Genomic DNA, 13,308 nt, shown 5'->3' with positions numbered 1-13,308 from the left:
CAAATGTCTCAAATGGTAGCTCACCTACTTCCCTTTTGGTTAGACTTCTTCCAGCCATAGAAAATAGTATTTAAAGTATTTTTTTTTTTCATTTAAAACCTGCTTCCAGTGGACTGCATTTTATCTTTTCACTAGTCTCCATGAGTGCAATATATTAGTCATGTATTTTTATGTTTTGTTTTTAAAGCTAGTTTTAATTCATTCTCATCTCCTTGGAAAAAAAAATTGTACAGTGTATACTGAGGTTGCTACTTTAAATATCCTGGAGGGTATAAGCATGCCCTTTTCTTCAGAGCGCCTGTATAGTGTTAATCATAGTTAATTCACTTAACAGTAACACGAACAGTCAAGTGTGTTCCTTCTTCAAAAATTCTACCATAGTCCCATCATTAATTAATGCAGTATTATCTTGTAATAGCTATCACCTCCTTGACTGCACATCATATCACCTACCCTGGATTAGAATAATACAGTAATCTGTAATGAGAGTCATATCTGACAGAAAGAAAATGTGCTTGGCTTTTTTTTTTTTTTCATATTCAGACTATTTTGAAGAATCCTTTGCCAACATACGATCTTTGAAAGAATTCAGAAAGTTTTTTGTTCAGAGAGTCAGAGTCTTTTGTTCCACAACAAAATTTATCTGCTGGTTCTAATTCCTCTGGATTTTTGTGGTTTCAGCTTCTCTTCCTTTTTGAACCTCAGGCAGTAACATCACTTGCTGCATTCCCTTCAATCATGGGCACTTATCAATAGCTGCACTGTCAGAAGTTTAATAACCAAGCTAGAGAAAGTCTTACAATAAAGAGCTTCTAGGTAACTCAGCAGAGAACAACCACAGCTGTAATTACAGCTAGAGAGAAATCACAAATGAGTAAGGTGGCCTCCTGCAGCCATTGACACATGTTAAATTATAAACAGATGCTATGCTATTCCTTCAAATTTTTTCATGGTCACACTAATATTCCATCCATCTTGCAAGCAATATTTTTCCCCCAGTGGAGAGGGCAGTCTCCTAAAGAATTCTGTTTCTTCCAAAGTTAAAGCTCCCAAAGTTAAAGTTAAAGTTTCACCACTCCAATTCAGACTGGACAGAGCAGTCAAAAATATACAAAGGCAGAATAATTGCTGGCAGTATTATAAAGATAGTGTTGAATAAACTAAAGATAAAATAAGATAAAACCCAAACATCCCCACAAAATCAGTCTGACTGTGCTTGACCTCTATTTCCCCATCCTAAGCCAACTAGCATCTCTTGTGAGATAAAAGGAACACTGGGAACGGAATGGGATAACAGGAACATTGGCAGAAGCCTGGTGTTGATTGCAGACAGCAGCTGGAGGAAGAAACCTGCCTAACATCTTTTTCTCCTTCTCTGAATCCCCAGACAAACCTTCTGGAGCCAGACTGTGGCCTGGGGCTGTGAGGAGCAGGAACAAGCTGTCCTCTTCCTGAGAATGGAAAAGGTGAACTGCTCAGCTCGTTGTGGGGAAAATAGCAAAATCTTGCTCTTGACATTAACTTTGATGAATTCTTTTGTATAACAGCATTTGAATTTTAAAAAGAAGTTTTCTAATTTGTACCTAAGCTCTGCACTGTGCATTACATGCAATGGTTGTTAGAGTGTGATGAGGTTCTTGACACTTTATGCAGCTGAGATGTCCCACTGACCCTTTGAAGGGAGATACATGAACCAAAAGATTTGGCGAAGATAAAGGGCAAAGAGGCTCAGCAGATGTCATAAGGACAGAGATGTATATGCTTTCAAAATTCATTTCCACATAAATATGATCTAACAGATGCAATAGCAGACTCTACAACACAGCTCTGCTCTCAAGGTAACCATCTCTGCCAGTGCTCTAAAACTGGTCCTGCTGTGCATTGTGAATTATGTCAGCTCATGTTGGTGAAAAGTTCTGTACTCTACAGCCTTGGCAAAACCAACACAATTAAGCCTGAATGAGCTGCTGTACCATTCCCTACCCTATATCAGTGGAGGTGTTTAATCTACTTAAGCATGTCAGTGCCAAATACACTAAGGTAATTGCATTGTGGCCCTAACAAAAGGGCATCATTTCACTTGCAGCATTTTTGTGACAAGTGATAATGTGCAACAAGGAAAGAAGCCAAGAGGATCTAATAGCCAGGACTGAGTTTGCTGAGCTATATTTACTGGGGGGGATCTGCAGTTGTAAACATTATTATCTTGTGTGACAAAAGAAATGCATACTTTTAAATGTAGTTGGCTTTACTGAGGTTTTCATTGTGTTGACAATAGGAGTAGGAAGTAAAACTAGCAGAAGTGATAAGAGCCTCTCAATAAGCACAATTTAAAAGTTAAATACAATCTTCCATTTGCCTCAAACAGGTTTAAAGAGAGTCCCTTGGAGGGCTGAAGACAAGCCATTGTGCTGGTCACCAGGATTTGTCAGTGACAGAGGAGAGCTCTACCCTGCTACATAACACAAGGCACTGCCTCCTCTGCTCCTGACTGAGGGTGGCATGCTAAGGAATGGGATGAGGGGCAACCCAAAGCCTTAACCACTCACTAGACCCCAGAAATCTGCTGCATTGGCAGATCACTGACTCCCTCAGTAAAGCAGGCAATGTGCCAATCTGAAATTGTGCTGTCTCTGCACCAAGTTCTGCTTCTAACTCCACAAAACTGAAGAATAAATATAGAATTGGCTTTTAGCAGGGAAATTCAATGGCCCAGCAGCTGATACCATTATTTATTGGGAGCAAAACCCCCAACACTTATCTCCTTAAGTTTCTGCCAGGGAATTTAATGCCACATGAAAAAAAAGTAATGTTTTAGCTTTGCTGATTCTGGACAGAGCTACTTGTCACTACAGAGAGATAGATCATTCTATCAGTTGTGTGAAATCTGTCAAAGCTCAAAGTGAGATGCAGAATTAATGGTCTGACCACTTCAAGGTCCAGCAGAGGCATTTCTGTATTCCAGAGAGCCTTTTAAATTGTCAGATTCAACACAAGGAAAAAGAAATTCATTGAAAGTTGGTTGCTCTCCCCATCTTATCCCAAGTCACTGCCATATTAAGGTAATATGAATCGGTGTTTCATATTTGCAACATATCAGGAAAGTTTCACTTGACAGGATGAAAGATAACATCTGCTACAATTACATACTTCATTCAGCAGTAGTCAAAGGGTTAGTTAGAATACACAACTACTAAATTGTTTCTTTAGTGTTCTAATATGTTCTATTAACTTGCTATTGAGAACTTTTCCAAGGGTCCATTGAAAATGAGATTTTCTGTTAGTTCCTAGACACTGAACAATTTTTTAACCTCTGGTAATACAAACTAATTTTTTTATAAGCCTCTGTTGGGACTTCCCTTTTCCACTTCTGGTGGAAATAAAGGATCAGCTACTCCTCAGAGTACCTAACATATCTGTCTTAGGCAGCTGTGGAATTCAGATCCCTGAGGGAAATGTTTTAGCTGACCTAAATCTCTAGGGTTGATCACTCATAGTACACAAACCACTAGCAGACCTCTTCCATATTGCATGTGTTCCCCTTCACTTATAATACTTACTTACTAACTGTGACTATTACAATTTTATTGTATGCCCTTGCTGCTATGGTAATGGTTTTGGGTGGATGTCAGAAGCCATTCTGGTTATTTGTATTTTATTTGTCTAGAGCATCTCATGCTTTGGGAGGGTATTTTTTATGAAGGTATGATCACTTTATGTAAATGTATAGCTAGTTACACAATACATGGTGTCAGGTAAAGAGTAGCACCAAGAGAAAGAAACAATAGTTACTGTTTTACAATACCTGTCTGCTCCAGTTGACATCTGGACAATAAAAAGGAATCATTTTCCCCATAGGCAGTAGCCCTTGATAATGTAATCTCCAGAGGCTAGGGATAAGGTTAACCCAATTCTACATGTAACAACCAGGAGACCAGAAGTAACTCTGAAGAAGGCCCTAAGCTTAAATTTTAGGGTTTTTTTTAACTTTACTGAAAATGAGGTTGTACCCCAAAGGACGCAAAATATGCTATAGGACACAATTAAAGAGAAAATGTGCTGAGAGTAACACACACAGATTTCTAATGTGAAATTCTTGAACACAAAATTCAACCTTCTGGAAAGAGGAGAATTAAATTTATGACTTCATGCAAGAAATCTTTCTTTAGTTCTTTTCTGAAAAGATCCTTTAATTAGCTAGCCTGTTTATTATGCCTTTGTACTTGTACTACCTTGGTTAATGGAGCCTTAAGCTCACTTTTCTTCTGATCATTTAGCTTTTACTAAATTGTTTCAGTTTTTATATGCTGATTGGGGAAGGTGGACAGGAGAAACAAAAAACAAAGGTACAAATGTAAAGACAAAAATTTGCAAGAAGATGCCTGCATGATGCAGCACCACCATGGCTTTCTGCAGTCATGTGTGTTACAGAGATAATTGTGTGGACCAGAAATCCTTTGAAGACCTGTATACCCTTCAGATTTTCAAAGCTGATAATGGCAATGTTGCATGATCTTTAGAAAAAAATAAAATGCTTTGTAGAACTGACAGAAAGCTTTTTATCATTTTAGTGTTATTTTATTGTGCTATATCTGAACTAAACAAAAGCCTATGAACAAAAGCCACACACCCACATACAGAATTTTGATTCCAGATTGCCATCGAGAATAAATTCCATGACGCAATAGCTGTCTACTCAAAACACAACTTCTAGTCCTGGAAAATCTTCAAGATGAAAGCATTTCAAATAAAGTCAATTTACCTGTCTAGCATACTGTACACAAGACTCATGTAAACAATAGAATTTTTGTGTTCATTGGATGTTTCAAAAAAAGTATTGTAGGCAAATAAAATCAAATATTTCTAGATAGGGTGAAAGCTCATCTAAGTTTCATTTGACTAAAACATGGTGGGTTTTGACTCTTTTTGAGTAAAAAAAATAATCAAATATATATGGAAATAAAATTTCTGTGAAGAAAGGGTTTTAGTGTTGATGACTGTCTACTTAGCAGCTTGAATACATTTAAAGGGAGATGTACTTATGATCCATGGAAACCCATCTACTACCACAGAAAAGCACTTATGCAATCAGCCAGATCATGTAAACAAAAAACTGACCTGGCAAACCCAGTTACTTGTTTCTAACAGAGTGTGTTTGAAACCCAAAACTGTTCTTTTCTGTGACTCATAAATTTTATGCAAATATCATAGAATGTTTAAATAAAATATTCAAAGGGACTTTACAATAGAAACACTCCTCTGAAAACTTTTTCCACCATCCACTGTACAGGGCAGTAAGAAGGAAAGAAACTGAAACTGAAAAACTATTCCATTTTTATCCATTGGAAGTAAGGGGATAAAACAATACAAAGGTGCAAACAATTACAGTTCCCTGCTCCTACCCTGATATGTCAGAACTCTGGTCAGGAGCAATATTTGGAATAAAGTCACAGAAGCCATTAGGCAACCTCACAAATCCTAGCTGGGACGCTAGGGCAGCTGGAAGAAATCTCTGCCAAGAATGTTGAATTTTTTTTAACTTCTTGCAGGATTTTTTTTCTACTATGCAAACCTATATTGTAAACACCATTTTTTTTTAAATCTAATATAATTCTTCTAGACTTGAAGTCTAGAAGACAAAAAAGCCATTTATGTTAGAAATAGACTGAAAAAATATATTATTTGAACAGGATTCCAGAGAGCTACAGAGTAAGTCTCTGCTGAAACTGCATAAGATGATGTGAGAGCTGATAGTCAGAAGTTCAGGAAAATGTGGGCTCTCAATGGTCAGGAAAATCCCTGGCATCATGACAAGGCAGAAAGTCCTTAGGGATTTCATTGCTAAGATGACTGGGCAGGCCTACAGCTGACGCAAATATTGCTTTAATAAAATGAGCTAAGATAGTCCACCACTGAAGACTCTGTGCCAACTTCTTCAAAATCTTAAATTCATACACTACTTTTCTTGGCATATGCACAAAAATGGGCAGAGAAAGAAGAAAAATTGCTAAATGTTTTTTAAAAAATCTACTAGTACCCCTCAAATTAAAAATCATAATTGATCTGAGAAAAATATATGTAACTCCAGACGTCCCCAAAGGACTTCAACTTTCTGAGAGATTCAAGATGAGACCCTTGCTCAAAATGTAAACCAGTTGTAAAATTATTTTTGAATGGACATATTCTGTTATGCAGAGTTTCATTTCTAATAAATACTCTCAGATTGACATCCAGAGTTACTTACACATAGTTACATAGGGATATGTACTCACCACTACTACAGGAATTTTATGTAACTGGTTTTTTTTCTCTTGTCCATTCAAAGACCACCTACTTGAACAAACAGATATAAATACTCATGAATTTTTCATAGGTCTCATTTTCTGAGATGGGCCCTTAGCTGCCAACAAGGTCACTCAGCTTTCTTGACTATTACTGGTTAATTTGTTATCTTCAATATGGTCTCTTATTAACCAATCTATTAATCTAACTGTCCTTTTCAGATAATGTAATACCTTCATACCCATTTCCCTTATCAGCTAAATTAATTTTGTTCCATTGAAGCAACCACATAAATCTTACAGTGCAATGTGAGATAAGATATAAAAATGCAGCCATGAAAATTTAGGTATGAACTCATTTTTGATAATGTGACACATGATTTTGAGGAAATCTGGGAGGCATGACTGCATCAGTGTGGTAAGTCTGCAGCACAAAGTAGCTGGTGCTGGCAATCTGACATCAACTCTGCATCTATAACCCTGAACTTAATGCATGTTGGTGTCAGAGTGCATCCTTTCAGTTTCTATTCAAAATCATTCCACAAAGTGGAAAAAAAATAATTAGGGGAGATTAGGAGATTCCCTTCTCTCTTCTTTTTGTACACCGGTGTAGATGCATCCTGACTTGCTGGAACATTACAGAGTTCTCTCAATTGTTTACCTGAAATTACCATTTCAGTGTTAACAGAACAACAGTTCTGTTTGGCCTCACAGGTGGGAGGGAAATTGCCACTGGTGCTCTGGAGCAATGGAATAATGGGGTGATTATATTGGTAGTGGAAGCACAGATTTTGCAGAGGGTGCAAAGACAAGAGACCACATGAGTTCAGTAGATCTCTGTATACTTGCAAGTTAGCTGCCAAGAGATGACAAAGAGAGACCTTTATATTTGAAAAACAAATTATTCAGAAAGTGACATTGACGTTTGTTGGCTGCAGCACTAATGCTGGAGCTACCTGCAAGCTAATCACCACATGGGATAATAGATCACTGTAAAGCTGAGCTGTTCATACTTTTAAATGACCTCACAAACTGAGATTCACTTTCTTGCAGTTACAACACACAGCACAAAGACTATTAGACTAAAGCAGTTTTTCTGTCTCCTTGTGGAATCATGATTATTTGATAGACTGGTTTATTTGACATGAGTGGTTTTCAATTAAAAGAAACAATCACATTGACTGACATTAATTGCACTTTTGTTCTTCAGCTAATAATCTTCACATCCCACAGCAGCATTTCTGATTGTTTTGCTTGACCTTGATATCACACTGAGAACCTACAGCTCCTCAGGTCATTCTTTTGTCTTCTTAGCCACGACTGCAACTTTTCTAACTTCTTAATAGCAATTTTGTCATATTACAAAGGATATCAATGCTGACCTCAGCAGTTCAGAGGGCTCACCATCAAGCCGGTGTAATATTTTTCACCAATGACTTTCCTATAGGCAAGCAGTGCTGAATATTCAGAATCAACTGCTTATATGAAGTCTGGAACATGCAGTGGAAAAGGAAAAGGTGACCAGGTTAGTCACCAAAAATTTAGGTTGAGGCAGACAGGAGAATAATACCTGCTTTTACAGATTTTCACTTCTCTTTCTGAGCATGCTGGAAAACTGAACTCAACAAGGCTTTCAAATACTTTGACAAATACTTTGGCAAATCTGTTTTTGAAAGCTGCAATATTTATCTGCACATTATATAAATATCCATTCTGGTCCACTATTACTCTCTGAATTAATACAAGCAGGAAAAATCCTAAATCTTTTTCATCAGTCTAAGTGGAAAGATTTTCTAATGGACTATGTGCAATACAAATTTCCCTTCTTAAACTTTTAACATACACTCTTTGGCTACTTTAGTGACATTTTTACCCAGACAAAGATTTTAAAGAGCTTAAAAATTGCCTTCTAGCAGAAATAAAAAATGCCACTACATGTGGCTTTATTTAAGAGAAATCAAGGGTTTCTTAATGTTTTATGGAGGCATTTCAAAGTTATTTTCCAAATATGCAAAGGAGATACTCATGTGTAAATTGTTAGCAGTGTAAGACACATTGCTGCAACAGCAGGGATACTTGATACTATGGAATTCACACATCACAGTTACTCACAAATGTAGAAAGAAAGTGGAGCTTTGAAATCCTGAGGGCTAAGGCCCTTTACTTGCCATTTTAAAAGCCTTGTTTTTGGAAGAGGAACATTCCATAAATGCTGATAAAAACTGAGAAGGCTTCTGTACCAGGACAGTATGCACAGTAAAGCTAAATCTCAAGCATTCTTTTAAAATGCATGTACCTTTTTGTCGTGTATTTCTCCTCTTACGTTGACAGCCACACACAGTGACTCAAGGCTGATTTACCTCAAAGTACAGATTCTGAAAATTTGTGAGGAAAACTCAATGAGAATCCCCAATCCCTGTTTCTCATAATCCATCCACTGTATACTTTCAGATTTTTTTTTTTTATTTTGCAGAAGAATGAGCACCCTGAAGTTCCTTTTCCAAGCAGCTGACTAGAGCCAAGCACTCAGCCTGGACCAGCAGGTGAGCAGAGGGTGAAGGATGTTAAACACAGAGCTAGTTTGCCTGTCCTTTTGCTGCTGCTCTGGGATCTAAAGAGCCATCGCTGTCACAAAAGCATCTGCACAGGACCTTTATGCAAGGATGAATTTTATTTGATCCTAAATAGACTTCAAAGGCAGTGAAATGCATGTCACTGATCTGCACCCTGGGAATCTGGCCAGTAAAAACAGGCTGCCTATTTATTAGGCACTGATTATGTGTCACACACATAGTCACCCAACCTTCAATTATATTAAACAACCTAAAAACAGAGTCTAGTAGGGTACATCTGACTTAGCCTAGGAAGATAAGGATACAAAAGCTTGAATTACATATAGCCACTCCCTTTAGGAAAATGGAATACATGCTACAAGAATATTTAAGTATCATGCTCACAGAGCTACTTGTCTGGCAAAAACAGCTTCTGAATGAGAAGGATTGCTTTTCTCTTTATGCTGGTCAGAGTAATGATTTTATATTATGCCTTTTATTAATACAGATTTTCACACATTTTTACTACCAATTTTTAAAGGCTCCACACAGAAATCTAGGTGACAATAATTCCTCCCTCTTCCAAAAGAGTCAAAGTGCAAGTTCTTTCCCCATTGCCTTCTCACCTTCCTAAGGCAGTTGTTGTCCAGTGTCACAGGGCAGAGTTCCCAAATTCACTTTAATTTGAAAATTTCCTCAATTTTCACCCCCAAAAAGTATGTTTCTAGCCTTCACCTAAAGATGAGGTTGATTCAGTGTCGTGTCCTGCAATTGTCACTTCATCCAACTACTTTCAGTGCTGCAAAACCCAAATCTGTTTCCAGTGCAGCTTGTGAAAATTCCTACTTGGGGCATTGCAATCATACTTTTCAGAAAGGATTAGACATATTTATGGATTATTATTGTGTTTCAAATGAAATCACATTTGCGTTGCGGTTTTTTTTTCCTTGCACTGGAATGCCCTTGTGTTATGCTAACTGGTATTAACAGCTTAACTGTGTCCACTTGTCCATATAAAAAGAAATAAAGTCTGAGGACTTGGCTGTTCTGTGTCATTTGAATGGCATTTGCTGCCTTGTGATTACAGACAACAACATTACAAGGAATCTTTCAATGTAGTAACAATAAAACCCTTTCCACTAGCAGAAGGAGTCAGAAGGCCCTGTTTCCAGCAGACACCAGTTCTTAGTGGTGGCATGAAGTGACAGGATGAGGTCCATGATAGGCATGCATGCATGCATCTTCTGTCAATATTAATTGATGTCATGGGGCAAAATGCCTGAAGAGCATAATTAAAATTTTCCCTTGAGTGTAGTTCAAATCATGCTTGAGAGGAGTTGATATTGCAGCCACCTGAAACCACTTCAGCTTCAGTTCTTTTTCTTTCAAGGTTGTTTTGGGGTGCTCAGCACATATCAGAGATAATCCATGCCATTCCAGTTTGCACTCTTAAATGTCCATTTCTTTTTTCTTTGATAATTTTTCTTGCACACATAGGAAAACTGTAAGAACTATGTTAGAATATTACTCCTACAAAATGTCTGGCATAGAAAGGATAATTTGGAATGGATCAGAATGCAGGTCTAGTAAACGATGCTTTAATTTAATAGTACTTTAAACAACTGCAAACACATTCTAGTGAGGAACTGTCATAAGGCACTGCCCCAAAATGTGATTCAAATACAAAGTTCCAATGTCTCTTGATTTTGCACCTGCAAAGACTCACTGGTGGTAAACATGCACTGCTGTAAAGCAATTTTTGTTAATTCACTGCTGTTTCTTCAGTAATTTTGCAATCTTGGACTGTCATTGTTTTATCTTGGGTATGGATTATGTTTGAACAATTGCCAGCTGCTCTTCAACATCTGACCTATTGTACCTGCTGCAGAGGTTTCTACTGCTCATGCAGAGGTCAGAAAGCACCTCAAAGGCACCTGAGACCTCACCTGTGCGATTCTTGCCAGGTTATTCCTTCATGCCTCACTGTGCCCGAGTGAAAATCATTGTCAATTAAGCCTGTCCCTCAAAGTGGAGCAAAGTAAAACAGCAGTAGAGAGTTTGAGGAAGGGGTAAGGTTGCTGAAGTGTTTTTCACAGAAAACAGCAATAGAATACATTGTCTACCTTGGGTTTTTCACCAAAATTGCCATGATTTTTATCAGCTATGCTGTTTTCACAAAGGAAACCACAGGCTAGGGCTGTATTGCTAAAAATCCTTATTGGACATTCATATTTTAACTGGTTTTTTTTTTTACTTCCCACTCAGGAAAATTGGTTAAGACTCTGCAGGCATCGGATGGCAAAAATGGAAAACTAAATATACAATATTTATCCAGACATATTAGTTTCTTACTTAGACTGTGTTAATTTTTTTTTCTGAAAACATCTCATGGCTTTGTGAAATGAGCTGAAGAGAATGGGAAATCCATGGAAATGTTTTAATTCAGAGTCATACTGTCCATACAAGGACTCACACAGATGCATCAGGTGATGCTCCTGATACAGACTGACTTTACTCAAATTGAAGCACAACATTTCCAAGATTGGCTTATAAAACAACAGTCACACAAGAATTAAAAGGCAGGTGGATTTATTAACTTAATACTTTCCATAGCTTCATCTGTCACCTGATCTTTGACCTGAGTAAATGTGTTTTCAACCAAATGTCACAAAAGTATATCAGTTCTTTCACTGGAGTTAGGTAAGCCTAGAATGTGCTAGCAGATACTTTAATGATCTTTAGGAAAACAAAACCATTTAATTCAGAACACCCACTTACCATATTTTACATGATTTTCAGCCAAGATGTCACTGGGACTGCCTTTAAGTCAAACCAAGCTAATGAGAGGAGAGGAAGTAACAGAAGGCATTCAGCAATTATCACCCTTTTAACAGTCATGGGGAATCAAGACCATAAGTTCTGTACACTGCAAAAATATCACACTGTGCTGTGCAGTTCCTTCTTAAAAAATTCCCAAGCTGTATTAGACCTTATTTTTCAAAAGGATAATTATATTTCTTAGAAAACATAGTAATACACTTCTGACATTCTCATCACAGATGGCCAATGCTTCCTTTGATCAGCAGTGGAAGAAGTGCTGAGGAGGAGTGGGCTCCACGTCAGAAATATTTATGCAGAACATTTAAGAATTGCACAGCCCATCTACTGCAAGCTTGTCTGGCAGTGTTCCAGCATTAATCAACAGTATTTATACCAGAATGGAAAATGCAAAAGAAAAATGCCCTATTAAATACAAATCATCAAACAGAAAAAAAAAGAAGACAAAAACACTACAAAGAAATAAAGATCTTCAGAAAGAAAAAGGAGAGTGAAGGTTGTCATTTTAATTCCACTGAAATTATACTATAAATGATGGCAAAATTAGATTAGATGGATCTCAGTCCATCACTATGAGAGAAATAATAGTCCACATAAAGCACAACATATTTTGACTGCTCAGCACAGTATTTTTGCAAAGAACCACAAATACAGAGCTTATTGATGCTATTGCACATAGATATGTAAAATTATCTTCATATTATGAAAGCAATACCAACCCTAAAGACTTCTTCTTTCTTGTTTACTTAAAGAAAACCAGAACTGCACTCAAAATTATTTGCCTGCAGAGTCCAAAACAATGTAGCATATTTAACTGCTGAGATGAGCAAAAATTTTTGATACAAACATAAAGAAAGAGCAGCCATTTAGCTTAGAAACTGGTATTATTAATTAGCTCTTGAGAAATCAGCAAAAGGATAGAAGTGCTCTGAGCAGAATAGAGATGATTTTATGACACATTATCTGTACTCCATGACCACCTTCATCCTCTGGAATTTGGTCTGGTGTGTAAAGAAGATGCAAAATTTTCTGCAGTCCAAGGAAAACTGCTCCCGTCATAGCGGACACTATGGGACCAAATAATTTCAGTGCCCTGTATCTTAGCTAAAATCTGGGGAGGGTTTAGGGTACAGATCTCAAGTGGGCAGAGACTCCTCCCTTGCAGTTTGGTTTCTGACACCCAAGCTACAGGAATTTCATGTGATTGTGGTGGTGACCATGTGCATTGCAAGCTGCAGCTTGTTTAAAGGCAGGCTTAAATTAGTTTGGCACATGGCTTAATTAAGGCATGTTTTATACACTTCTGTCTGATAATACAAAAGGGATTGCATCATTGATCTGCTTGAAATGCAGCTGCTACATGGTGTCATGGAAACAAGTGTTAAAAGATTTTTAACACTTTCTTAAACTTTCAAGACCTACAACTAATAGGATGGCCACGAGACAAGCTTCTCAAACACAATGCTGTTCTGGAAACTATGGTTGCAACTGCTCCCAAGTAGAAGCTTGCAGAAGTTCCCAGTTGCTAAAAGCTTTGAATAGACTGGGACCATCAACTGGTCCCATGTGTTCCTCCCAGACATATCAGCTTTTATGAAGACTTTTTCCCAAATGGAAAACATCTTCTTTTGGAAGGA

General features: G+C 37.5%; 1 long non-coding RNA gene across 1 annotated transcript in view; it reads left to right on the top strand.

Moving 5' to 3' along the window:
- Positions 1-1,409: 1,409 nt before the first annotated feature.
- The window catches only part of LOC131084124 (uncharacterized), a 78,843-nt gene continuing 66,944 nt past the window's right edge, over positions 1,410-13,308 (top strand). Inside the window, exons 1-2 of the long non-coding RNA XR_009114508.1 lie at positions 1,410-1,466; positions 8,755-8,824. This is a non-coding gene — a long non-coding RNA (uncharacterized LOC131084124). The remainder of the gene's footprint in view (positions 1,467-8,754; positions 8,825-13,308) is intronic.

This window comes from Melospiza georgiana, chromosome 5, assembly GCF_028018845.1.
Source record: "Melospiza georgiana isolate bMelGeo1 chromosome 5, bMelGeo1.pri, whole genome shotgun sequence".
Classification (NCBI taxonomy): domain Eukaryota; kingdom Metazoa; phylum Chordata; class Aves; order Passeriformes; family Passerellidae; genus Melospiza; species Melospiza georgiana.
This window is presented reverse-complemented; position numbering and strand designations above follow the sequence as displayed.